The 24,491-nt window shown below is 48.8% G+C and overlaps 1 protein-coding gene across 1 annotated transcript in view; it reads left to right on the top strand.

Annotated features, from left to right (window-relative positions):
* The first annotated feature begins 6,799 nt into the window (after nucleotides 1-6,799).
* The window catches only part of KCNB2 (potassium voltage-gated channel subfamily B member 2), a 214,494-nt gene continuing 196,802 nt past the window's right edge, over nucleotides 6,800-24,491 (top strand). The window contains exon 1 of the mRNA XM_068165907.1: nucleotides 6,800-7,075. The gene's annotated coding sequence lies outside the window, so the exon portion shown is untranslated. The remainder of the gene's footprint in view (nucleotides 7,076-24,491) is intronic.

Below are 24,491 nucleotides of genomic sequence, written 5' to 3'. Positions count from 1 at the left end.
TGGGGGTGGATCATAGTATCATAGTATCAGTCAGGGTTGGAAGAAACCACAAGGATCATCTAGTTCCAACCCCCCTGCCATGGGCAGGGACACCCCACACTAGATCAGGCTGCCCAGAGCCTCATCCAGCCTGGGCTTAAACACCTCCAGGGGTGGGGCCTCAACCACCTCCCTGGACAACCCATTCCAGGGCTTCACCACTCTCATGGGGAAGAACTTCCTCCTCACCTCCAGCCTGAATCTCCCCACCTCCAGCTTCATTCCATTCCCCCTAGTCCTATCACTACCTGAGATCCTGAGCAGTCCCTCCCCAGCCTTCCTGTAGCCCCCTTCAGATACTGGAAGGCCACAATGAGGTCACCTGGGAGCCTTCTCTTCTGCAGACTGAACAGCCCCAACTCCTTCAGTCTGTCCTCATAGGAGAGGTGCTCCAGCCCTCTGATCATCCTCCTGGCCCTTCTCTGGACACATTCCAGCACCTCCAGATCCCTCTTGTCATAGGGGCTCCAGAGCTGGAGGCAGTACTCCAGGTGGGGTCTCCCCAGAGCTGAGCAGAGGGGGAGAATCACCTCCCTTGCCCTGCTGGCCACACTTCTCCTGATGCAGCCCAGGATCTGATTGGCTTTGTGGGCTGCAAGTGCACACTGAGAGCTCCTGTTGAGCTTCTCCTCCCCCAGCACCCCCAAGTCTCTCTCCTCAGGGCTGCTTTCCAGCCAGTCCCTGCCCAGCCTGGATTTGTGCCTGGGATTGCCTCGACCCAGATGCAGGACCCTGCCCTTGGTCTTGTTGAACCTCATGAGTTTGGCTTGTGCCCACCTCTCCAGCCTGTCCAGCTCCCTCTGGATGGATCCCTTCCCTCCAGCTGTCTGCTGCCCCACACAGCTTGGTGTCATCAGCAAACCTGCTGAGGGTGCACTCAGTGCCACTGTCCATGGCACCCACAGAGATGTTGAACAAGCCTGGTCCCAGGACTGATCCCTGAGGGACTCTGCTTCTCCCTGGCCTCCACTGGGACATGGAGCCATGGACAGCCACTCTTTGGGTGCAGCCATCAAGCCAGTTCCTTATCCATCTGGTGGTCACCCATCACACCCATGTGTCACCAGCCTGGAGACCAGGATGTGGTGTGGGACAGTGTCGAAGGCTTTGCTCAGGCCCAGGTAAATGACATCAGTTGCTCTCCCCTCAGCTATTGATGTTGTCACCTGTTCAGAGAAGGCCACCAGGTTGGTCAGGCAGGATTTGCCCCTGGTGAAGCCATGCTGACTGTTCCAAATCACCTCTTCACTATTCTTCTGAGCCAGTAGTGCCTCCAGGAGGATCTGCTCCATGATCTTTCTGGGCACAGAGGTGAGACTGACTGGCCTGGAGTTCCCTGGTTCCTCCTTCTTACCCTTTTTGCAAATGGGGGTAATGCTTCCCCTGTTCCAGTCTGTGGGGACTGCCCCAGACTGCCAGGACTTTTGGAATAGACTAGAGAGGGGTTTAGCAACCTCCTCTGCCAGTTCTCTCAGTACCCCTGGGTGTATCCCGTCGGGTCCCATGGACTTGAACACTTTCAGGTTCTTCAGATGATCACCAACCTGATCTTCACTTCCCATGGGCAGTTCTTCCTCCCCATCCCTGGCATTGTCTTCCATAACATCAGGAGTGTGGCTGGAGGCCCTTGCAGTGAAGACTGAGGTAAAGAAGTCATTGAGTACCTCAGCCTTTTCCTCATCACTTGTGACCATGTCACCAGTTTCCTTTCTGAGGGGGCCCACACCTTCCCTAGGCTTCTTCTTCCCATTCATATACCTGTAGAAGTTCTTAGTGTTCCCTTTAACCTCCCTAGCTAGATTCAATTCAATCTCTGCTTTGGCTTTCCTAACCAGGTCTCTTGCTGCCTGGGCAGCTTCCTTATACCCCCCCTGTTCCAGCTGCCCTTCCCTCCACTGCCTGTAGAGTTTCCTTTTAAGTGCTAGTGTGTCCAGTAGCTCCTTGCCCATCCAGGCAGGCCTCCTAGCATTCTTACCTGCTTTTCTCTTTGTTGGTATACAGAGCTCCTGGACACAGAGGAGGTGGTCCTTGAATACTGACCAGCTGTCCTGGGTCCCTCTTCCCTCCAGGGCTTTGTCCCAGGACACTTTGGCTAGCAGATCCCTGAAGCCATCAAAGTCTGCACACCCAAAGTCTGGGGTCATAAGCTTGGAATACTTCCTCCTGATTGCCCTGAGGAGATTCAATGCAACTGCTTCATGGTCACTGCAGCCAAGGCTGTCTCTGAGCCTCACATTGCTTACCAGCCCTTCCCTGTTGGTGAGAACAAGGTCCAGCATAGCACCTTTTCTTGTTGGTTCCTCCACCATTTGGAGGAGGAAGTTGTCTTCTATGCAGTCCAGGAACATCCTGGATTGCTGGTGCCTTGCTGTGTTGTCCCTCCAGCAGATGTCAGGGTGGTTGAAATCACCCATGAGGACCAGGGCTTGTGACCTGGAAGCTGCTTCTATTTGCCTGTGGAGGGCCTCATCTGCTTGGATCTGCTGGTCAGGTGGCCTGTAGGAGACCCCCACAGTAATATCTCCTTCCCCTGTCCTGCCTTTAATTGTAACCCATACACTCTCACCCAGCTCATCATCCCTCCCCAGGTGGAGCTCCACTGATTCCAGCTGGTTATTGACATAGAGGGCAACACCTCCTCCTCTCCTTCCCTGCCTATCCTTCCTAAAGAGCTTATACCTATCTATCCCTACACTCCAGTCATGGGATTCATCCCACCAAGTGTCAGTAACAGCCACTATGTCGTGGCATCCCAGCAGCACAGTGCCCTTAACTCATCCTGTTTGTTGCCCAAGCTGTGTGCATTTGCACAGAGACACTTCAGCTGGGCTGGCCCTGTCCTCCTCTGCTGCCAATTCCCCTTGGTTCCACAGAGTGTCCTGGTGCATCATTCGTGGCTTGCCTCAGGGCAGCAAGTTGAGAGCCCTTACCAGCTCTCCATCCCTCTGCCTCTGGTGAGCTGCCCCTCTGTTTGTCACCAGCCAGCAGGAGACTATTAACCCCTTCCCCCTTCAAATCTAGTTTAAAGCCCTATCAATGAGCCCTGCCAATTCCTGCCCCAGGATCCTTTTCCCCCTCTGGGACAAGTGTGTCCCATGAGTTGTTTTCAGCTCTGGTGCCTTGAAAACCAATCCATGATTGTGGAACCCAAAGCCCTGTCGATGGCATCAGCCCCTGAGCCATGGATTGACCTGTTGGCCCTCCCTCAGTGTTCCCTCATCCATTGCTGACGTTAGAGGGATAGCAGAGAACACAACTTGAGCTCCTGATCCCTTTAGCAGTTGCCCTAAGGTTCTGAAATCTCTTGTAATGGATTGTGAGCCTCTCATTGTTGCATTGTCACTGCCCACCTGAAAGACCAGCAGTGGGCAGGAGTCTGAAGGACTCAGGAGGTTGGGAATTTTCCCTACAATGTCCTTTACTTGGGCACCAGGGAGGCAGCTGACCTCTCTAGGAAATGGCTCTGGGCTGCATGTTGGGCCCTGTGCTCCCTCCAGTAGGGAGTCTCCTAGAACGATGACCCTGCGAGGTTTCTTTTCTGGGTAAGTGTTGATGGCTGGCCTGAGGCAACCTCTCATTGGTGCAGCTTCTGACCTTCTTGAGTCCTCATCCTCACCCATGAGCTGTTCCTCCTGCAGAGCCTCAGCCCTGTCACTGGTGCAGCTTCTGACCTTCTTGAGTCCTCATCCTCACCCATGACCTGTTCCTCCTGCAGAGCCTCAGCCCTGTCACTGGTGCAGCTTCTGACCTTCTTGAGTCCTCATCCTCACCCATGACCTGTTCCTCCTGCAGAACCTCATCCCTGTCACTGGTGCAGCTTCTGACCTTCTTGAGTCCTCATCCTCACCAATGACCTGTTCCTCCTGCAGAGCCTCATCCCTGTCACTGGTGCAGCTTCTGACCTTCTTGAGTCCTCATCCTCACCCATGACCTGTTCCTCCTGCAGAGCCTCATCCCTGTCACTGGTGCAGCTTCTGACCTTCTTGAGTCCTCATCCTCACCCATGACCTGTTCCTCCTGCAGAGCCTCAGCCCTGTCACTGGTGCAGCTTCTGACCTTCTTGAGTCCTCATCCTCACCCATGACCTGTTCCTCCTGCAGAGCCTCAGCCCTGTCACTGGTGCAGCTTCTGACCTTCTTGAGTCCTCATCCTCACCAGTGACCTGTTCCTCCTGCAGAGCCTCAGCCCTGTTCTGTAACTGCACTGCAGGCAGGGTGCTGCTCACAGTAGCAGACTTTCTCCGTTTGCATTTCTTCCCTTGGGCACAGACCTGTTCCCATTGGCCCTGCTCAGGTGGGTTACTGCAGGGAGGCTGAGAGGCTTGCTGATGGGAGGGTCTCAAACTCCCTGTTCCACTCAGAGTCACCTCCTGTTCTGGTTGTGAAGAGGTTACATTATGGGAATAGTCAATGTTCCGTTCCCCATCTCTCATAGCTCTTAGCCTTTCCACCTCTTCTTTTAGTTCGACCACCCTGCTCCTCAGAGCCCTGATCTGCTCACACCTGACACAGGAGTTGTTCCTTCCATCCTCCAGATGGAGTGCCAGGCTCCAGCACTCACTGCAGCCACCTGCCTGAACTGCAGCCACCTGCATGCTTGCGAGTGGTCTCTGTTTGGGTGCCCACTGTTCTTCTGTGAGCCTTTGCTCCAGCAGTAACCAGCTTGCAGTAACCACCCTCTCCACCCGGCGGGTGTTCTTCCCCTGTCAGTGAGCAGGCGGAGCTGGGCTGAGCTGAGCCGAGCTGAGCTGAGCTGGGCTGAGCTGGGCTGGGCTGGGCTGGGCTGGGCTGAGCTGAGCTGAGCTGAGCTGGGCTGGGCTGGGCTGAGCCGAGCTGAGCTGAGCAGCCACGCTCCGGGGTCTGTTTGGTTTGTGCGCGGTTTCCGCGGCAACCCCTCCCCCAGCTACGTCACTGCTGCCAGGCACTGTAGGCAACCCCAGCCTGCTGCCCCTCCTCCCCTGGGCCACCAGCCCCTTACCGCCTGAAAAGCAAGGGAAGCAAAGCCAAAAGCAAACTCCCAGGATGTATGTAAGAGAGAGAAATGAGAGTCTCCCTTTATCAAGAATGCTCAAAACATCAAATACTAAAAGCAGAAGGTACTTTGCTTCCATAGAGCACAGCCTTCAAAGCCACGCACCGCATCACAAGAAGCAGCAGAGGAGCACTGGGCTCCTCAGAACCTACCATCTCTCCAGCACCCAAACAAACCAGCTCTGGTTTCCAGCAAGAAAGCTGGGGAGGGACATTTTAAAAGAGCTTGTAGTTGCAGGACAAGAGGCAATGGCTTTGAGCTGGAAGAGGGCAGATTGGGACTAGAGATAGGGAGTAATTCTCAACAGTGAGGGTGGGGAGACACTGGAAGAGGCCGCCCAGGGACGCTGCGGATGGCCCCTCCCTGGAGTGTTCAATGCCAGGCTGGACAGCCTGGACTAGTGGGAAGTGTCTTTGCCCATGGCAGGCCGTTTGGAACTAGACAACCTTTAAGCTCCCTTCCAACCCAATCCACTGTATGATTCTTAAGCTTGGAGGAGTTTACCTGTCTAAGTTTTGCCCATGTCCCCCTTCAGCTGAAACTCACCAGTGAGCTCAAAGACCAGTAACAAGACAGGCAAGATGTGGAACATATGGAACACATAGATTCCTACAGTTTGGCTGGGAGCAGTTTGGGAGAGGAATGGGTTGCTATGGAGCTTGGTTATACACAAGACATGGAGGAAAATTTCCCTGACTATAAGGTGAGAGGTACAGGCCCCTGCATCTGTGGCAGAGGCAGTGATCTCAGATGAAGAGCTTCCCACTGGAGATTTGGACATAAATCATTATGTTTATGGAAAACTAACTTTGAAATCAGCACTGCTTACACCGTGCCCTTACTGCGGTGTCCATTCAGGAACCCTCAGGGGGTAGGCTGGGAGAAGGCTGAGTGCTTTTCATGGATCCCACATCTGTTTGTTCTCAAGCTGATGGGTGAGTAACTGAATACACCAGGAGCAAGTTAACAGGGCAAATGAGTGTTCAAAGTGTAACCTAACATCCAGCTGCTTGTAATCACAGAACCATAGAATAGTTTGGGTTGGAATGGACCTTAAGGATAATCTGTTTCCAACCCCCCCACTGCCATGGGCAGGGACAGCTTCTACTAGACCAGGCTGCTCAAGGCCCTGTCCAGCCTGGCACAGAACACCTCCAGGGAGCAGGCATCCAAAACCTCCCTGGGTAGCATGTTCCAGGTTGAAGTCAGCGTGGTAATAGTACCCAGACAGCAGCTTGTAGGGCTTGGGGAGGACTGAGGGGGCTTGGAATTGAAAAAAAAAACCAAAACCCAAACCCAGGGAGGGAAGCAATCAATGTTTGGATGTACGGCCATGGCCCAGGGCAGAAGGTAAGCATGCCCTGACTGGGGGATCGGGGTGTGTGTGTGACGGGGGCTGCACAGCCCCTGCCCGGGGTCGGGGGGTGCGTGACGGGGGCTGCCCGGGGCGTTAGTGCAGGAGTGTTGGAAGGAGGCGGGCTTGGGTAGAGTGTGCGCGCAGCCGCTGCCCGTGCCCAGGAGCGAGGCGCGCGCACGGGCGGGGTGCGCGCAGCCGTGCGCGGGGCGGCGGGGCGCGGGGGGGCCGGGATTCCCGCATCCCCGGGCGGCAGCGGCCGGGCCCCCCCGCGCACAGCCGCAGACACCGTGCGCGGCCGGGGATTAGCGCGGGGCGAGGGCAGCGCGGGGTCGGCCTTTATCCGCCCCCCTTCCCCCCCCGCCGTAGCTATCCGCCGCGCTGCTGCTCCGGCGGTTTCTGCATCTCCGGGGGCAGGAGCGATGGCTCTGCCGCCGCTCTCCCTACCCGGTCCACTCCGTGCCTGGGGGGGCGTTAATGTGGAGCCGGGAATGTAGAGCCAAGCCCTCCCCGGGAAGGAGGGACCAAAACAAACGTCTCGCCGTGGCTCCGGCGGCCGCGCAGTGCCCGGGGAAGCCCGAGCGGCCGCTGCCAGCGCCGGGGAATCCCTCCCGCGGCCCCCGGCCGTGCCGGGGCTGCCCGCCCAGCCAGGTAAGCGGGCGGGCACCGCGGCCGGGCTTCATCGCGGATTAGAGCCCCAGCCGGTCGCCTCCGGCGCCGGGCGAGCTGCGAGGAAGGCGAGAGCTGCCGGCTGCTCCGAGGGGCTTCGGGGAGCTCCGGGGGGCAGCGGGTAATTCCGCTCCGCTGCGCATCGGCGGTCCCAGGCTGGGGAGCCCCCGGGAGAGGCGGGACGGCTCTGCGCTGTCTCCCCGCTGATGGCAGCCGTGTGTGGAGAACAAGGCAACCCTCGGGCTGGAGCGCTGGAAACCGTGTCTTGTATTTGCGTTCCTTCGGCGCTGCTAAGGGGGAAGGGGGATGGCATTTCATAGTATTCTGTTCCTGCCGTGGCTGAGCCGAAAGAGCCAGTCTCGGCTCTGATGCTCCAGCAGCGCCTATGGGAGGCTGGTGATACAGAACCAGCATTCCCGTTAGATAGCGGTGGCTGGGATCACCCGTGTGCCCGCGGGATGGCAAAGCCTCTGTGCCAAAGCAGCCTGTGCTAGTCTAACAGACACTGCCGTTCATGCTCTGTGGAAATGCCGACATGCTGTCAGCCCCTACGTTAAAACCCTAGTGTCTTTGCAAACAGACGTGCTCGCTGCATGGCTCTTGCAAACCACTCCGTGTGTTTCTTACATCAGAAATTCACTGCCCAGCTGAAGGCAGATCTTGGTTTCTGCTCAGTGTGTGTACTGTCCATATCTTCAGGAGGTTTTGGACTTCAACTCAAATTATGTAATGGTTAAGATATAAATAAGTGTGTTTGCCGTTTCTTGGACATTCAGTTCATTGCAGATGAGACCTTCTCTAGCATTGCTGCCAAAATTGTCACTTTTAAAATGTTTTTGTGAAAAGGGAAGTATCAGTAGCATCAGGTGGAGGCAAGATTCCTCAGCAAATAGAGTCATGGAGTCCATGCTATTAAAAGGGCAGTTAAGCAACGGATTTCAGTGAGCCCATCCTGTTGGTGCCAGGACTGGTTTAGAAGAGGAAGGATAGCAGCTAGGCTGCACAGGCTTGGGAGCAGGGAAAGATTGTCTGGTGAGGTTTTGCCTTAAAACCACTTGGAGTTCAAGTTTGCTCAGCTAGCATCTCTCACCTAAGTCAGTGCGGAGCTAGCAGCGAACCTCGGAGGCTGGGCAAGAGCTGAGAAAGCAAACATTCTGCCAAGCCTGGGGAGTCTTACTATCAACTGTCAGGGGAGCCAGGTTAGTCAGTACGTGCTGCTTGTGCGACTTGCGTGCTGTGTGATCACCTGAGATGTGGCAGCACAGCTCTGGAAATCCTTCCCCGAGAGATGAAGTGCAGCACACAAAAGTTTGTTGCCGTTTCTCAACGCTGCTGTCTTTTCCATTCCAACAACCGATAAGCCGTCTCTTGCCTCGGCTTCACTGGACCTTGCAGCTACCTTCTCCTCTCTTCTTGTTGTTTTTTGCTTGTTTTTTTAACAGTAACTTCCAGGGGCAGCTCTCACAACCAAATTTGAGTTGTTCTTGCCTCCTCCTTTCTCAGCTGGACGCTGTAACCAGGGCTCAGCAGGTTGGCCTCATTCAGACACAGGCAGATAGTAGGAATGCAAACACGTTCAGCTGGAAATGAGGGAGAAGTGCTGTTTGGAGCAGTATGCTTCATCCCGAGCACATTTCCATTGGCTTTGGCCTTTTGAAATGTCCCGTTGCTGTAATGATGCCATCTCACACGTATTTATTTATTCATGCTCAGCCTTTTTTTCTAAGTGCAAGTTAATTGGCAAATTCTGGCTTGCAATTCGAGGCTAGGGGAGGACTTGAGATTTGTAATTGCTTTCTTGCCAGCATCTGGGATTTTGCCAAACAGCTTGCTATTGTGACTTTTAGATGAAAATCTTGGTCTTATGGGACTTCTTTGATCTTCATGTCATTTGACAGGCAGGTAAGAAGATAATTTTCATGGTGCTACTATATTTAAAGCTACCTGGTGGAGGACATTCAGTCAGCGTTTTACTCACTGTGTTGTTCTTACATAAACAGCAGGTTGGGGAGGGACTCTCTAGTCTCAGCTCTGCATGGTATAGGGAAAAGAAGGCTTAGAGAATGTGAGATGAGGTATATGGAGAAGGGGGCAGTGGCTGGGAGCACAGTGCTGCTGTGTGTGGGGATCCTGCTGCAGACCCCTTTGAAGGTGTCTGCTCTTCGGAGTACAGACCAGCTGCTCCCAACAGGCATAAACCCGGGAGAGAAAGCTGGGAGCCAGAAAGGGAAGCTCTTGAAGTTGCAAACCAGTTCACTTCAGCTTCCTCAAAGCAGAAATGCAAGCATTATAAAAATTAGTTTTAGGGACAGTTTCAAGAGTAATTTCTATTAACTCATCATGTTATTGCATAATTTCTTCTGACCCAGCAACAGCGTACTCACAGCTCTTATCCGTGGTGATGGCCTCAGAAGGGACTTCACCTTTTTCTGTAGCATTGCTGTAGGATTTGTTTTTATTTTCAGAAGTCAAGATTTTTACACAACAGATTTCTGAAATGAAAAACTTGGAATTAAAAGCAGATGGTTGTTTACTTTGCTGAGTTGTGCTCTTTCTGCTCTCCTCGGGCTATGAACACCTCAGGAGAAAGTGGATTTTTATTATTTCTCATAAAGTTATTAGGGAGGCACTGGCTGTTGAATTGGGTTTTACAATATATATTTTGGCACAGGTTGTTCTAACTCACATTTTGGCAGGTAGAAAGGAGTGCCTACTTCCTAATGATAATTTTAACTGTAAACCATAATAAACTTTCCAACTTATAATCACAGAGATCTCTAAGACATACTGCAGTGTTCTGTGGAATACTGTAAGTGGAGGTGTCTGCAATATGATAGCTTCCTGTGCTTATCTAGAATTCTCTGGTTAGAAGAACTTGAAGAATTTCAATATTTTTATTTTGTTTTCTTGAGCAGCATGCAATTTTAGATATCTATTGCATGCTGTAATAAATAGATTCCTTAGTGAGGCTCAAATTCAATCTGAGGTTAAGGCACACATACATTGAGTTGTAGGATTAAATATAGAAAGTGAGCAGAGAATCTGAACAACTCCATTTTTTTTATTGAGTGTAACTGGGAAGTATCTTAACTTGGTTAGATCTAGGTATAAAGAGTCCCAATATAGCTTCCCAGATCACTAAATACCATAAAAGCCTTAGATATACTATGCATCTATCAAGATGCATATTCATCTGATAATCTATTCAGCTTAGAGCTATCTGTATGCCCTATTAAAGCTGGGAGACCTGCAAAGGCTATTCGAGTCTCTTTTTTTGTCCTTCACAGTGCTCATTACAGCACATGCAGAAGCATCAGAGCAAGCTGCAGTTTGACATCCCCTTGAAGTTTCCCTTGTTTGCTGTGCAATAACTCTCTTTCTTCAAAGGGGCTGGGATAAGCTGAGGAGTTTTTAACTGAGGAGCTACTTTTTTTTCCTCCGGTGTAAAACTATGATGATGTCAAGGGCATAATCAGTAAATAAGGAATATTATTTTGAACTTAGTTGTTTGTGGATGGTGATGAGACTGCATGAGCAATATGGTGGCATCAGAGTGGTCTTAAGGAGATGGACTTGGGGGCATCAGTTGATGAAAACCACAGCATGAGCTGGCAATGTGCGCTTGCAGTCTAGAAGGCAGCTGTGTGCTGGGCTGCATCAAAAGCAGTGTGACCAGCAGGACAAGGGAGGTGATTCTGCCCCTGTGCCTTGCTCTTGTGAGCCCCCACCTGAAGCACTGTGTCCAGTTCTGGCGCCTCCAGCATAAGAAGGACATTGAAATGCTGGAACGGGTCCAGAGGAGGCCACAAAGATGATCAGAGGGCTGGACCACCTCCCCTGTGGGGATAGGTTGCCAGAGTTAGTGTTCAGCCTGGAGAAGAGAAGATTCCAGGGAGACCTTAGAGCTGCCTTCCAGTACCTGAAGAGGCCTGCAAGCAGGCCAGGAAGGGACTTTCAACAAGGGCTTGTAATGATAGGATGAGGGGAGAATGGATTTAAGATGGAAGATTTAGACTGGATATTAGGAAGAAATGGTTAACAGTGAAGGTGGTGAGACACTGGAACAGGTTGCCCAGGGAGGATGTGGATGTCCCCTCCCTGGAGGTGTTCAATACCAGGCTGGATGAGGCCTCAAGCAACTTGATCTAGTGGAAGGTGTCCCTGCTGGGGATTGGCAGGGCTGGGGATTTGGAACTAGATGATCTTTAAGGTCCCTTCCAACCCAAACTTCATGCTATGATTTTATGACTATATGGAAACAGTAATGGAAAAGTCTTAGGCCACTGAAATTGGTGGGGTTTTTTAATGTATTGGTTTCTAACACAGGCTATATTTAGCCATAACAGTAGGTCAGCTGTGACCTAGGTGTCTGGCTTCCCTGTGACACTATTCCTATAGGATGACGATAAAGAGTCGTCAGTAGCAGCAGTGTTGGCAGCAACAAGAGTCAGAACCAACAACCTATTAACTAACAAAGCATCATGGTAGGGCCAAGCAAGCCCCAGCACAAACCCAGACAGCCCCTGATGTGTACAGACATGGTGCCCCTCTCCCCCTCCTTCCTGCAGGTCAGGGTGACATGGGAAAAGGAGCAAAGGTGACAGGACCATGCATGTCTGGTAAACAAGTGTAGTTCAGGGGTAGGGGCACGTGCGCTGGCCATGGCTCCTGCCTGACCAGGGCTATGCTTGTGCCTTGTATGGCCACAGCCTGGCAGAGCCCCTTCTCATCAGGTAACTGTGTGCTGGCTTCAGGAGCCCTTCTGGCCCAACTGGATCTTGGGCAAGATACGTACACAGGCCAATTTCTAGTCACCTTTGCCTTGCCTTGCTGGAACCTGCTTGGACCTATCTGGCTTGAAGTTGCCTCGACTTATCTCCTGCAGTTCCAGAGCCCGGGATGAAATCCACGAGCCTACCCACTGCAGGCGAGGGGAGCCGGGAGCTTAGGAGCCGGAGCCAAGCCTGCTTCCCCTTGCAGCTCGAATTTTGCCCGGTCCGTTTCCCCAGGAGAGCCAGGTGCCCTCGGTGATAGCGTTGTGCAGCCTGCCATCTGCTGGAGCCCGAGCAGCCCCGGGACCTCGGGGCCCTCCTGCCGGCAGCCAGCCCTGCAGCGCCGCACCAGGGCGCCCCAAAGCCTCTCCGGCGCCGGTGCCCCGCGGCTTGGCTGGAGCCACCTGTGAGCAAGTCATTCATTGCCTCTTTGGCTTAACAGTTCTGGTCGAGTCTCCCCCCGTGTGCCCGAGTGCCATTTCACTCCCGGGGATTCCCTCTTTCTGTTTCTCCTTCCGGTTTGCTTAACTTGTTCAAATTGTTTTATTTGCCTGGATACTGTACATTCCCACTGCAAATATTCTAGCTGTACTTCGGTCCTATTTAAATGTGTCTGGTGGTTTTACAAAACTTTTTGGCACATTTAAAATATTAATAACAAGTTAATATTTTTATTACTATTTGTATTTGCCATAGATTTATAAATGAAACCCATTCCATAACAGTAAGTGCTATATGTCATTCTGGCATAATGCAGCTTTGAGTAGTTAGGAGTAGGCTGTTGTAAGCAGCAGTTGGAGTCTTTGCAACCCAGTGGCACTCTACCAGCTTACCTGGCATAACAGCATGGCGGGGGCATCACAGAAAGGGCAGATACAGCCTCAGTCTAGGTGATGGGGCTGAGCAGCTCCCTTCAGCACTGGCGTGTGGCACAGAAGAAGCCTCTTGGATGGTCAGTGCTTCTCGCTGGGAAGTCATGCTTGCTGTTGGAGGGAATCCTGCCATCACATTCGGGTATTGGCTTGTTAGAGAATAAACACCAGCCATTTGGGTAAAACTGTGTAAGGAGGGAATGAATGCAGAGCTGTGCTAGCAATTAACTGAATAAAGCTTTCACACGTAATCTTCTTTGATGACACTGGAGATGATCTTCCCTCTCTAACTGCCTAACAAGTTAAGAAATAGAAATCAATTATGGCAGTCCAAATACAGAATAAATTTGCCTCAAAGGATTAATAAGAGGAAGTTCATAAAATAGTTTTTCATGGTACCTCATTTAGAAAATTACCTGTATAAAAAAAAAAAAGAGGAGGAAACTACAACCAAACTCCAGAACTCAATGGGGCCATAAAGCTGCTTCTGGCAGAGTTTTTCATTGTGTCTTCTGCTCTCTTAAAGTGTGAGGCTTTGGTTTACCTAGAAGGTTGATGATCTCATTTCAGCTGGGTGTAATCTCAGCTGACTGGAAATTCCAGCTATAATTTATGGCCATACGTTCAGTGGGAATTTGCAGATACCAGAGAGACCCTGAGATGGTTTGAGCAGAAAGTGCTGGCCGGCTGCAGCAGCTAGAAGAATCCCACTAATGTATTTAAGCAGCCTCAAAACAGTGAACAGGCCTAATTAGCCTTGAAATCACAAAGCTGTGAATGACACTATTGTGCGTGCTCATCCAGCGGCTGCTAAGTTTAATGGCACACAGAGCCTATCTATCTTGACAGTAGTGCCATCTAGAAGTGCCCTCCAGAATATTTTCATCTCATGCTTTCTTCATTATTGCTGAGGCAGAGCAAAATTCTTAACTGGGTTGGCTTTGTGCTTGAATTTATGTTCAGGACTAGCTTGGTTGCTGATAGTCACCCGAGTCCCTGCTTGGGCGTGCCATTCAAGTAGCACTGGCAGTGCCGGCTATCTTTTGCTAGCTTTTAACTATAGACAGGGTGAGAATACTTGGCTACTCTCAGCATATTTCTAGGTCACCTAATAGAGGCAAAAAATGTCTGGCTTTTGTTCAGTAGTCTTGTGGTTAGGGTGCTCACTGAGAAAAAACACTCTTTAAGACGTTTCTTAGATTAATATGATCCAAACAAATATTTCACCTCTTGTAACCCAGAATTTCCCTGACTGAGGGAGTGCTTGTGCCCATTAGTTACAGACTCAATCCAGCTGCCTTTCAAGGGCACGATTCCCCCCTTGCCCAGTAGGAAAAGGGAGGGTGGTCTGGGGCATCCCCTGGGGATTACTGGTAGCAGCAGCAGCCTACAAAATGTAGTGCACAAGTTTGACTCACCAGGAATGAGTGTGACCCCTGGCAATTGCATCAATGGGTTCTTGCCACCACCTCAAGGTATATTTTGAAAAGAATGGATCTTGGTCAGTTCTTCTAAAGGACTGTGTTTTACATGCCTCTTCTAAGAGGAGATTTCTGTGCTTAGAATATTGTGTCAGTGAGTTACATCCCTTTTGATCCTGCTGGTGCACTGGGCCTGGATGGGATAGCTTCTTTCTGACCATGAAATGTGGTGCTGATCTTACCTTGAAGGTTCTTATACCCTTCTTCCTACTTGCATCTTGCATGTTTAATATTAGAAACCCTGAACTAATGGCTCTGATGAAGCACATTTTTTAAGAGGATGCTGTGGCTTTTAAAAACACATTTTGTCTTGATAGAGGTAAATAAATTAATTAACAATGACAATTTTATAAGAATTCTCCTTTTAGCCTATTTTGATTTCAGAATTCGAGCAAGAGTAGCATAGGGTTGAGTCCTCACTTTTTTCTATTGTCAGGTCAATCTGAAGGTCAAAAATATCAGTTCTCCTGGTATCATCTGCCTTTAGGCTTGTCATTCTGCCTTCCAAAACTTAGGCTGTCTCCTCTTATGGTAGGACTAAAAGACAGTGTGGTAATGAAGCATAGCTTCTTTTCCACTGTGCTAAACTGGAGTTCCTGAGAACAGCTATCCCATACACCTTCCCCAAACTAGCTGTGCTTCATTCAGCATGTGGAACCAAACCACTTCAGATAAGGCTGGGAATCAGCTTTCTGCTTCCTGAGAGGACTGCTTCTCTCAGATGGGCAAAATAGGAGGAACAATGTTTAGTGGCAGTTTGGGGTGTTTTTTCAAGGCATTCCATGGTTTAAGGCATCAAAATGTTGAAGGAATCGATTCTCTAGAATCAGGCCGAGCCTGAAATTTGTCTTAATTTTTAATGAGAAAATACTTTTTGAAGCCTTGCTGATACTATGACCTGGAGGGCATTTCCAGCAATGTACAAAGGTGCTTGTCATTTTTCTGCCAATTGTCACCCCAAAATCGAGGCTTTGATTCTTTCCTTCCAGCTTCAGTGCTTCTGCACTGGAGATAGGAATGCAGACTGCACTCCTGCTGGGTAAGGTCACTGGGTTGAGGACAGACATCTCTTGGTCAATCTGCCCAACTAAAACTGAAATTCTTGGCCATATCTCTTCCTATCTGCTATCTAGGTAGGTCCAGGACTGAACCAGGGAATGGTCCAGTTAGGGATTGTTCAAAATGAAATCCTCAACAGAGGGGAGCAGTTGAACCCAGATGTTTTCATTTCCACAAAAGTCACTAGAGAATACAGCCATGCTTTCCTTAATTGTAGGTCTAGGACAGTGGCATTGCTTGCTTGTCCTTTATTAGAAAATGCAATCATTTTGCTAGGGTTCTGAACAAAGTGCCATGGCCAGAGTTCTGGATGTAGTTTCATTCAGGAAGGGATAAAATATGACCCTTCTCAATGTGCTTCATTGCTTCAGACATAATTTTCTGTGTATATAACATAATATTATATATTGTGTGGTATTTCCCTGCCTGAAAACATGGAATCATCATTCAATACTACAGTGTACAAGCTTTTCTTCAGGAGAATAAAAAGACATCTGTGAAGTTCTTCAGTGCTTTCAGCTAGCTGGCAGCAGCATTATTGGTAGGGAGCACTGGAAAACTGAAGGGTCGTAGAAGATAGCATGTTTAGAACAGACCTCAAACTAATTACTGTAGGACACTCAGTTACAGTGGTGCTTCCTCAAAGAACAAATGATGTGTTGACAATCTCTTCCATCATCTTAATGCACTGCAATGCAATTAGGAGGAAAAAAACTCCCACAAAACAACAAAAAGTAAGATGAATAAATTGCAGTTCAGAGCTCCAATTCATTAATATTAATGCATTTACTATTATTGCTGTATGATGTGTATCTAATAGCTGTACATTCTCAAAGAGTTGTATGGAAGCAGCAGTCAAAACTGGATACAGAGTGCTAGTAAATATGTCTGATACAGCTCTCAAATGAGGATCTTACTCACATTTCTGTAATATCTGGTTGTTTGAAATTAAAGCAAATGATCTGTCATTTGACCTTGCACTGCTCTGTAGCAGCTTAGCCCTCTGAAATGTTCAGGAAAGGCTAAATATGCAATTAAAGATGCTATCTTTGGCCAAGGAAGTTCAGCCCTTAGCAACCAGTTCCACACACAAACAGTCAAGTGCAGACAATTACATCTTAAGGAAGAGATGCTCCAGTCTGGGCTGCAATGGAAATGCAACTGGTTTTATAGATGGAGCAAGAAGGCCTCAGGATTCTTCTGTAAGGATTATATAGCCATGATCAACACAAGTACCAAGTGCAGATAATAAGTAAAGAGAGAGAACCAGAGCTGGTCTGGAATAAAGGCTGGTGGCGATCTAGAATCGGCACAGATCAGGCTGCCAAGCCGTGTTCATTGCTGCCTTGAAACCTCAGTGCAGTCAGGTCTCCAAACCCAGCTCCCAGCTCTAGAGTTATGATGAGGTCCAGTTCAAAAAGGTCACTTGAATCCAAAATTCCATATAAGCCTTGAAGTAAAATTACACCAAACACTGTGGAGAGCATTTGAATTCTTGGTATAAAATTGTCCAGCTATAGTGGAGTCTGGGACCCATCCACAAGGCTTTTACCTTGGGTAAGGGTTCCTGTAAGTTATTGGAAGTGCCATCGGGGTAGTTAGAAAGCTCAGCTAGGTCAAAACTGCCAAGCTTGTGTGACTTTGAGATTTTCAAGTGTTTTATCAGTTATAGTCACCCTCTTTTTCTGTTTTCTGTCTCCTTACCTATTTCTGTCTAGCTTTTCTTACCCGGGGTTCTTAGGGAATATATAAAAGCCTTTGAGTCTACTGCTCCTTGGTGAAGTTCAACTCATCCATCTAAAAGACGCTTCTGTGCTCAAGACGATGAGAACAGGGAGTCAGCAGACAGATTGATTTAGTTGTGTCCCCAGATTTTCCTGGATTTCAGCAAATGTTTTTTGCCTGGGAGAAAAGGAAAACCATTGATCATAGATTTTCAAGATCTGAAACCTAATGTGTCGGCTGGGATCGCCCAAGTTATTTTGTTTAATGATTTTAAAACCTCTCATTTTGATCCAAAGCCTTCTTACCCTTATTAAAAACCAAAATAGTTAGAACCAGAGCCATTTTTGTTTAAGAATGTTGAAGACAGGCTTTCAACAAGTTCTGAAATCTTACTCCATTTGTTTCTAAGGGAAGGAAGTGAATTAGTACAATCTTTCCTGGCAAACAACTTGACAAGTTTTGATGCAAGGACATCTGACAGAAATGGTGTAAGTTTGTCTCTTAAAAGTCAGCACAAAGCAAAATGTAATCCCTTTCCTGCAGGCCTTACTGTGCAGCCTTTTCTTGTGTACCACATTATTTTCCTTCACAGTTCTTCAGATGCACACAGAGGAGGTGCTCCAGCAGTGAAGCATGATGATATTGTGCAGCCTCTTCACCTTCTTTGACACAATTTATATGGCAAAGATTGGGAGGGAAGTTTATGACTAAGATGTTCAAAACTAGTTCAAGAGTGGATCTGTTTGGAAAGACAACTTGCACATGCAGTCCATGGAAGGGGCTGGTATTGCTTGGGCCAGCTGGCATGGTGACCTCTGTGTGTGTGGTTAAACTCTCCTTGGCTCCAAAGAAGATGGCTGTGGACAAACCATTTATTAGGCGCAGACCATGAAGCATACTGACTCTCCAGCCATCCCTGAAAATTATTTGGGAGAGTCCCAACTGTTCCATGCCAGGTGAGCTCCAGCAATGCGAAGGCACAGGCAATTGAGATCCTCTGCCTGAGGGTTTGATCAACTCGGGTAGGAATGTTCCTTGGCTGTGACAGAAGCACCAAGGACTTGGTAAAATGCAGGTAGCTCAATCTGAGCAGCCCAAATTATTGTATACTTCAGGCCCTATGACCTTAATTTATTTGTTATAAGGAAATAGCAGTAGTGGCCTTCTAATAGAATAGAATAGAATAGACCAGACCAGACCAGGTTGGAAGAGACCTTCAAGATCATCGCGTCCAACCTATCAACTAATCCAACTGTCATTCTCCCCCTGTACGCTGCATTGGTTAGGCCACACCTTGAGTATTGTGTCCAGTTCTGGGCCCCTCAGTTTAGGAAGGAGGTTGACTTGCTGGAGCATGTCCAGAGAAGAGCAATGAAGTTGGTGAGATGTGGTGGGACGACTCACATGACTGGAGCACTGCAATTGACGGCTACAGGCCCTTCAGGAGAGACAGGCAAGGAAGAAGGGGTGGAGGGGTGGCCCTGTACATCAGGGAGGCTCTAGATGCCATTGAGCTGGAGATCAGGGACCATCGGGTTGAGTGCTTGTGGGTAAGAATTAGAGGGAAGATTCTCATGGTGTTGAGAATGGAGCATCTGGGATACCCTGGAAGCAATTGGGTTGGGTAGTGATAGCTCCCTAAGGGAACTCCTTCGCTTCACATGTAGTGTTGGGTTTGCAATAGGACAGGCTAAATAACATTGGAGGGCAATACTGAATGAGAAAGATGAAAAGAAGTGGTAAATAATTGCCCATTACACTGAGAAGAAGGGATGGGTGTGGGGCAACCACACCATCAAATGCTGAACACATAATGGTGTGGGTGAAGACACTTAGGCTTCATTCAGGCCTTCCCTAGCTTTTTAAGCTTCCCTGGCTTTGCAGTTTCAGCTTGTATTTAATGAAAATAATTTGGTTGGATTTTGGGAGAGTTTTATTCAATTTCAAAGGTATTTTCCTACAAAGTCATTTTATTATTGCAGGGAGAGAAGATGAGGGTTATCTGGAGATGCTTTTACATCCCAGTGGTCAATGCTGGGGGTGGTGCTGGTGAGCACAGGATACCTCAGTCTGCCTGCTGAGGGGCAGTGGCATCACAGTATCACAGTATAACTAAAGTTGGAAAAGACCTCGAGGATCATCGAGTCCAACCTATCAACACAGACCTCAGGACTAAACCTTGGCACCAAGTGCCACATCCAATCCCCTCTTGAACGCCTCCAGGGATGGTGACTCCACCACCTCCCTGGGCAGCACATCCCAATGACGAATGACTCGCTCGGTGAAGAACTTTCTCCTCACCTCGAGTCTAAACCTCCCCTGGCGCAGCTTGAGACTGTGTCCCCTTGTTCTGGTGCTGGTTGCCTGGGAGAAGAGACCAACCCCTTCCCGGCTACAACCACCTTTCAGGGAGTTGTACAAAGCAATGAGGTCTCCCCTGAGCCTCCTCTTCTCCAGGCTAAACAACCCCAGCTCCCTCAGCCTCTCCTCACAGGGCTGTGTTCAAGGCCTCTCCCCAACCTTGTTGCCCTTCTCTGGACACCTTCAAGTGTTTCGATGTCCTTCTTAAACTGAGGGGCCCAGAACTGGACACAGGACTCAAGGTGTGGCCTAACCAATGCAGAGTACAGGGCACAATGACTTCCCTGCTCCTGCTGGCCACACTATTCCTAGTTCTGCATTCCGCACTAGGCTGTGGTGTTCCAAGTGCACAGTGGAGATGCACACAGCCAAGGGTTAAGGCAATTGAAAAATGTTTTTAGCCTTTTCAGGACAAAAATTGCAGTGTTTGGAGAGTTAGCTGCAGTATCTAAAACCCAGAGAGGTTCTGTAGTAACTTGTGAAAGTAACCTCGCTTGCATAGTTTTGTTGTCATGAAAGATGTGGTGACTTTGTGTCAAATGGATAATGTGGATTCTAAAGTTCGAAGTAGAGCCCATTGGCTATGTCTTTGTTAAAGGCACAATTATAGCACGCTCTGCACCTGGAGTACTGCGTCCAGCTCTGAGGCAGCCAACACAACAAGGATATGGGCCTGCTGGAACAGGTCCAGAGGAGGCCACAAAGATGATCAGAGGGCTGGAGCTACAGGCTAGGGTCAGAGTGGCTGGAGAGCAGCTAGGCAGAGAGGCACCTGGGGGTGCTGGTTGATGGCAGGCTGAACATGAGCCTGCAGTGTGCCCAGGCAGCCAGGAGGGCCAATGGCATCCTGGCCTGCATCAGGAAGAGTGTGGCCAGCAGGAGCAGGGAGGTCATTCTGCCCCTGTACACTGCACTGGTTAGGCCACACCTTGAGTCCTGTGTCCAGTTCTGGGCCCCTCAGTTTAGGAAGGAGGTTGACTTGCTGGAAGGTGTCCAGAGAAGGGCAACAAAGTTGGTGAGGGGCTTGGAACACAGCCCTGTGAGGAGAGGCTGAGGGAGCTGGGGTTGCTTAGCCTGGAGAAGAGGAGACTCAGGGGTGACCTCATTGCTGTCTACAGCTACCTGAAGGGAGGTTGTAGACAGGCAGAGGTTGGTCTCTTCTCCCAGGCAGCCAGCACCAGAACAAGAGGACACAGTCTCAGGCTGCACCAGGGGAGATTTAGGCTGGAGGTTAGGAAGAAATTCTACACAGAGAGAGTGATTGCCCATTGGAATGGGCTGCCTGGGGAGGTGGTGGAGTCACCATCACTGGAGGTGTTCAGGAGGAGACTTGATGGGGTGCTTGGTGCCATGGGTTAGTTGGTTAGGTGGTGTTGGATGATAGGTTGGACGTGATGATCTTGAAGATCTCTTCCAACCTGGTCTGGTCTGGTCTACTCTACTCTACTCTACTCTATTCTCTCTCTCCTATGAGGACAGGATGAGAGAGTTGGGGCTGTGTAGCTTGCAGAAGAGAAGGCTGCAGGGAGACCTTAGAGCTGCATTTCAGTATCTGAAGGAGACGTACAGGAAGGCTGGGGGGCACTGTTTAAAAGGTCATGTAGTATTAGGATGAGGGGCAGTAGTTTGAAACTGGAGCAGGGGACAGTTAAGTTGGACATAAGGAAGAAGCTCTTTACTGTGAGGGTAGTGAAATAATGGAAGAGGTTGCTCAGGGATGTGGTAGAAGCCCCATCTCTGGAGACATTCAAGGTCAAACGTGATGGGGCTCTGAGCAACCTGCTCTAGTTGGAGGTGTCCCTGCTGACTGCAGGACAGGTGGACAAGATGACCTTTGGGTCCCTTCCAACCTGAGGCATTCTGTGATTCTGTAGATACAGCCTCTGTAGTTCAGGCTTGGGCAAAAGCTGCATAGGAAGAAAGTTTTAAAATTTATTATCAGGAAGGCTTGAAGAAAGGCACTTACAAAGCAAAGGCTTGGTTTGGTTGGGTTTTTTGGTTATGTAGTCCACTACTTGTGCACTGTAGTGAACACTTGTGGACACTACTTACAGTCCACCACTTTTGGATGAAAAGAGCTCTGAAAAAGGGCAAAGCTAGCCCTCAGGTTTCAAGACTCTTCTTTTGCTTTTTAGTGTTGATCTTTTCAGAGTGCTACATGTGAAGGCTGGTTCATGTGATGTGCTTGTACTTGTGTCCCTACATAGCACCTTGGATCCAGTCTTCTCAATGCTGAACTTCATGGTGCTCCACTCCCTATTTCAGTGTGACCACAGCCAACCACAATTTGTAAAGCTTTTCAGAAAAACTACATTTCCTTGAGTAGGAAGATGCAGCCAATGATTATAGCCACCATCTGGAAAATGTTTTATGGACTTCAGACCAGTCTTGGTGACACTATAGTTTTACACTGTTTAACAAATCTGTGTGGTAGCTGCACTGCAGAAAAGCTAAAACGTGCATGCATTTAGTTTTGCATTGCCTTGCATGCCTTTAGTTTTTGTAACCAAACAGGCAAATGAGGGCATGGGTTAGTTGGATCAGCTGCTTTATTTTTTACAGTCTTGCTAATATTAGAGTACACACAGTCATTCAAAAAAAAGAATCCCTCAGATTGAATAGTGAATAAACTAGGCAAGCTCTGTAGGCAGAGCCTGGAGACTTGACTGGTTTCATGGAGAATGATAGAGCCTCCCTATGAATTTCTTAAATTCTTGTTCTGTTATGTAAGGCATCCTTTAAAGGAGAAACATCACTGTGCATTAAAATCTAAGAGGATTTTATCCAAAAAGGTTCCTCTGTGGAGAAATAGCCTCTCATGACTGCTCGGTGTTTGTGCGGCTGTCTCTGTGTCAGAAAACACCAATCTATTGCAGACCACTAGGAGTGGCTTGTGAAGACCTGAGTCCTCCCCTTCTCAGAAGTCCCATCATCCCCTTGTATCTCAGGTGATAAGGAGGAGGGTGAAAGTAGAGAAAGAAATTGCCTAAAGAAGAAAAGCAAAATGCAAACCACAAACGTGGCAGGAAGGGCTGTTTACTGTGCTACTCCTGATGTCAGGGCTTGGATTTTGATATGGCATTTTTCTCTGCAAAGAAGTAATCTGATTATCTTTTCCATGAATGAAGTTACATGTTCCAGGCTTAATCCCTTACATAAACAGGCACAGAGGTGCTCTGGCTTGCAGTGGAAGATCGGGGGGGAGCTTCACAGTGTAGTGCTGGAGACTGGATGGGAAGAGACAGACTAGAAGTCTAAATATTGCTGTGATGGGTAATTCTCCTGTTCTACAGTATTTGCCCGTGGACATCTGTCAGTGCCTGTGTCACACGTGGATGAGCTGTATCATTCTTTTATCTGTCCGTGGACAGACTTCTGAGAGTTGCGCCAGGGCGATGTCTGGGAGCTTTCTCTTGGTGACATAGTCAGGACTGTCACAGGCAGGCCACGTGACATGCTGAATTTATTATTTGTTTTTCCTGATACTTGTAGTGAAGAATTATTCTATATCCTCACTGCTCTGGTGAGGAGCTGGTCTTTGTGACCCTCCAATACCCTTCCAATTTCCACCTTTTTTCCTCGTGAGTTCGTACCCCTTCCTCCTTGTGCCCTCATGGTCCTTTTATACAAATAGTTCTTCTCCCTCTCTGGCATTTACCCCAAAGTATTTATGGGTAATAATCCCTCCTGTCAAAACCTTCATGCCTAACTCTGCAAAGGGGATCAAATTCATGTCCACATCAAGTGCTGTTTGGGTGGGTTGGATTGGTTGATGGGTTGGACACGATCTTGAAGGTCTCTTCCAACCTGGTTTGGTTGATTCTAATAATAAAGGTTTTGAAGCTGGAGTTACTTCACTTAAAAAAGGAAAGAAAGAGGCCACATTGTTGAATATTTGATTTTCAGAGAATGAGAGGAGGAGATGTCAACTCAGGGAAATTACTAAGGAGGATTTCTGTACTCCAGAAGAGAAGCTTGCCTAAGCATTCTTAATATATAATCTCAGAATTGTTTTGGTTGGAAAAGGCCTCTAAGATCATGTCCAACCATCAGCCTAACACCACCATGGCCATTACACCATGTCCCACAGCACCGCATCCACGTCTTGCACACCTCCTGGGACGGTGACTCCACCACCTCCCTGGGCAGCCTCTTCCAATGCTTGATCTACCCTTCCAGTAAATATTATTTTTCCCTAATATCCAAGCTAAGCCTCCCCGGCACAATTTCAGACCATTTCCTCTCATTATCACCTGACACTAGTGAGAAGAGACCAACCCCCACCTCACTCCATCCTTCTTTCAGGGAGTTGTAGAGAGTGATGAGGTTTCCCTGCAGCTTCATCTTCTTCAGGCTGCAGCCCCAGTTCCCTCAGTTCTTTTTCACCAGCCCTGTTCTCCAGACCCTTCACCAGCTTCGTTGCCCTTCTCCGGACCCACTCCAGCAGCTCAATGTCTGTCTTGTAGTGAGAGGCACTGAACAGAGTTTCTGTCTGGGCCATGATACCATTGCTAGGTTATTAACTGAAGCACTCTGGCAGATAATGGACCATAGTAGAGATGGTTTCCTTCCTATTTGATCCTGATACTCCAAATTTGGTGATAAACAGCTGTGCTTCATAGTTCCCTGGAGCTCTAGGCCCAGAGAATGAGGATACACTTGTGGATTATTAGAACTAAGAGTGCTGGTTGCTGTCACACAGTCATAACCCTGTAGTAACTTCATGGGTGAACAAGTAGGGTGGGGAAGAACCTTCCCAATGAGCCATGGAACGCTGTGCTCAGTCCTTGTCTATCTATCATGTATTGCTGATCAGTTGGTGCTAGAAAATTTGACTTGAAAATGTGACTGAATTGTTTGGTAACATTTGACAATGAAATAAAACAAACACAAAGCTGAGTTGGGAGAGGGAAGGAGGCATTGTATGGTTTCACAGATTTTGGTATGCTCTCATTGCTTTATTCAGTTTCAGTATCTCCTAAACTTGAACTTTTCCAGCAGAAGGGAAGCTGGCTGCTGTCTTGCTTTTCCCGTACAGATATCCCTGATTTTTTTGCATTAGCACAGCTCACAAACCAAAGGAGCCCTCAGGTGAAGCCAGCCTCGCTGCATCAGGAACTGATGTAAA

Source organism: Melanerpes formicivorus, unplaced genomic scaffold (assembly GCF_026170545.1).
Source record: "Melanerpes formicivorus ecotype bairdi unplaced genomic scaffold, bMelFor1.0.p_v2 SCAF_94, whole genome shotgun sequence".
Lineage (NCBI taxonomy): Eukaryota > Metazoa > Chordata > Aves > Piciformes > Picidae > Melanerpes > Melanerpes formicivorus.
Note: the sequence above shows the minus strand (reverse complement) of the source record. Positions and strands in the feature narration are given on the sequence as shown.